This window comes from Nicotiana attenuata, chromosome 1 (assembly GCF_001879085.1).
Source record: "Nicotiana attenuata strain UT chromosome 1, NIATTr2, whole genome shotgun sequence".
NCBI classification, from domain to species: Eukaryota; Viridiplantae; Streptophyta; class Magnoliopsida; order Solanales; family Solanaceae; genus Nicotiana; species Nicotiana attenuata.
Genome location: NC_031989.1, coordinates 68,006,306 through 68,010,108, shown reverse-complemented (window position 1 = coordinate 68,010,108; position 3,803 = coordinate 68,006,306).

Here is a 3,803-nt window from a genome sequence, read left to right as displayed (position 1 = left end):
GAGACATTATACCTTTTCCTAGAAAAATCAACTATAAAAGGAGGAGATCTCAGCATTTGTAAACACACGAAATATCATTGAGATTACATTGAAGTACAAACTTATTTACTGCTTTATTATTCTCAAAAATTCCTTATTCTTTTTGTCTCCTGATTATCAGTAACCCGATTTTTTCTCTTAATTTCTAGTTTTAACCGAAATTCTATTTTATGGTTAAACAGAATGGTTATTTGATTAGGTGCCTGAGATAAGTTTTGTATCATGAAATAAAATGAGTATGCCAAGAGTTGTAAGATGGAGAAGAGGTTTCAGGCCTTTTTTTGGGGGGTCAAATTGAAAAGTTTTTGTTTAATTAAGTAATTGATGTGTGCAAGTTGAATCTTTTGGACTAAAGAGTCACACGTCACAATTGAAATCCTCTCTGCAAAACTTGATCCTATACAGGATAACTATTTAAGCTCTTCAAGTGTGCCTTCCATTTATATTTTTTTCTGTCCTATTGTATGAAGCTGCAGTATTAATTTTTTAATTCTTGCCAGCTTTCCTTCTTCTGTTTATTGAATCTACACGAGTTCCTTTTCTGTCCAGGTATGGTATAAGTAGGGATGGTAATTGGGGCGGGGCAAGAAAAAAGGGAAACTTATACAAATGTCCCAAATAAATCTCAACTTATCAATCTCTAGCCATTAGTCATAGACTTACTAAAACTAGCCAACAAAAATTGAAAAACCAAATAATAGGGTTCTTTCTCTCAAAGAATCACATGCAAAAATTACCTTTCATATTTTTAAACATGATTAGCAACATTAGATACAAGACGGAAAGGAAATTTTATGGACTGGGTAGCAAATAAGGTGATAAAATACAAAAATCTATACAATATTCCAAAAATTTAAACAAAAAAAGGAACTTTTTCAATGGGTATAGTTGAAATTCATTGAAAATATATAGATAAGTCAACATACAAAATTTGAGGAAGATTGGAGGTGATTTGACTGATTTTGCATCAAAATTCGTAATTAAATCGAGTTCAAAAAAGTCTTCTGCGACACATGTATCAAACATGTATCACGCATGTATCTCACACACAGGTATACATGGATATACATATGATACACAATTGATACATATGTGATACACAAATGATACATAGTGTGATACACATATCATTTTTTTCATGTTCAGCTTTTACTTCGAATTTTCAATTCAAACCACCTCAAAACTTCACCAAATCATCCCAAAACTGAGATTCAAGCTCCTTAAGTTGTGCCCAATCTATTCTAATAACACCCACTCAAAACAAAGCAAAAATTTGATATTTTTTTGCTACAAATAGATAATTTGCTAATTTGGCTAATATTAGTTATATTTTATCAATTGGCCAATTTTTGTAATGAGTTACTTATGAATGGACATAGCTGGTAATTTCCCAAGAAAAAACTATATTTTTGAAGAATCTTAATGGGGTAGGGAAGGTTGTAGGTCAGGCCTTAGTCCCAATAGTGGGCCATTAGGTAGCCTGAGGCCCAATTCATTTCTTGCTTACTTTATTGTCCATGTCTTCTTTTCTTTCATAAATTGATAAAGAGAAATTTTCATAAAGCACTATCTTTTAGTGGTAATTAGCTATCTATAGATACCATTTGCTATATTATTGTAGATACGTTTTCTGTTATTATAAGATGTATTAGATGTATTTAAGCTACTGTATTCACGAATACAATGGCAAAAATAGGCGTGAATCAGGGAAGTCCAGCTAATCAGTTGTTGTATTCTGTATTCGACTGTATTCATAGCGTGAAACATGGGATTACAACTGGACATATTATTGTATTCGACTGTATTCACAGCGTGAAACAAGGGATTACACTGTTTTTAAATGGAAAGTAAATCAATTAACATAATTGACTCCTAATATAACTCAACAAACTCAATTATAACACACACATTTTGTATTTTCAATTATAAAAAAGATTCTCAATCGAAAAACACCCCAAAAATATAGCAATCTTCAGAGAAATTATATAATACATCTGAATACATAAATTATATTAATTAAAAAAATATATGAATACATTCATGGAATACAACGAGACAATGAATACAATAAAATATATGGAATACAACGAGATACATTGAAATAGAATGAAAAAAAAGACAATGAATACAATGAAATACATGAAAATACAATCTCACACCTGACTCTTCAGACCCCAATTTCCTCAGTCCCACACCAACTTCAGAAACAACAATCAGCCTAGAAAAATTTCCAATAGAGAAACGAAGAAAGTCAGAGATAATTCGCGATAGAAAATCAAGAACTGGGCTTGTGAAGCAGGATCGACCAAACTTTGAGATTGGATGGAAGAGAACAAAGCCTAATTTCCGGCAGCATAGAAAATCTGGTAGCCTAATTTTCGACGCAGATTGGATGAACGGATGTTTGCCTAACCTCTACGGCGCATAAAAAATCTGAATGGACTCTATCCGAATTGTCGAAACCATATGTCACCATATTTGACGTGGTAACATATATGCGTGCTCCGATGAAATTGGAGAAATTGGGAACGGAGAGAACGTATGTGATGTGAGTGAGAGGAATTTTGAGTTTGAGCATCGTGTTTTCAGGTAATGAGGGAAGAGAATGGCATGTATCAAAGTAGAGAGAGAAAAAAAAAGTATAACTGAATAGTGTATTTAGTGGATTAGGGTTAGGAGGTAACCAAAATTAGATATTTTGCTATAAACATTAAAAGGTATCTATAGAATATAATTTTTTTAAATAATATTTATTTAAAATAAATAAGGTGTTAACTTTTGTCATATGAGGTAAAAATTTCATTGATAAATATGTACTTGAATATGTATGCTACTATTCTCTCTGCATGACTATTGCCTTGTGTCACTACCCTTCTTTTGATAGATTTGAGTGGTTGCCAAATAATGGGAGTTAAATGTACGTATCATTATGCAGGCAGCCACAATAAATGTGCTTCGTATTACTCTATATATCCATGTTAAGTACTCCCTCCGTTTCAATTTATGTGAACATGTTTGACTAGATACGGAATTTAAGAAAAAATGAAAACTTTTGGAATGTGTGGTTCTAAACAAATCAAAAAGGGTCTAGAGTATTTGTGTGGTTATAAAAGCTTCTCATTAAGAGTAGAATTGTAAGGTTAAGCTAAATTGTTACTAAATTTAGAAAGGGATCATTCTTTTTGGAACGGACCAAAAAGAAAATAGGTTCACATAAACTGAAATAAAGGGAGTATAATTTGCGGTGAGTATGTATAAATGTACAAATTATTAAAAAGTGAATTAATTCATAGCGGTCCCCTCCCGGAGGCATTGCATTCATCTTCATCGTATAGTTGAATGAGGACACAGGCACATAATGCTAGTTGAGTGGAAGTGAAACCAATCCCAGCCTGAGCATGCTGTTGTATTTATTTTTGGTTTTAGAAAAAAAGAGGTGAAAGTGAATGTAAACGGGGCAGGACAGAATTTTGGAACAGGGCAGGGCAGGGTGGTTCAAAATCTTAGTGGGTCAAAGGTTGCCCTGCCCCGTCCCGCCCCGCCAGCCCTACCGCAATTGCCATCCCTAGGTATAAGTAGATGTTGCAAAGAGGAAACCTAGAACACCTGCTCATGGTCTAATGTTATTTCACCTTCCTAGATATCCAAGCGATCTGATCTTTGTCGGGATCGAAATAATATGGTGCATGCGGACGCTAACAATAAAAATTTGGTGGACGATAAATCAAAGTGCAAAAGAAAAATATATTAAACTAAGGATAATA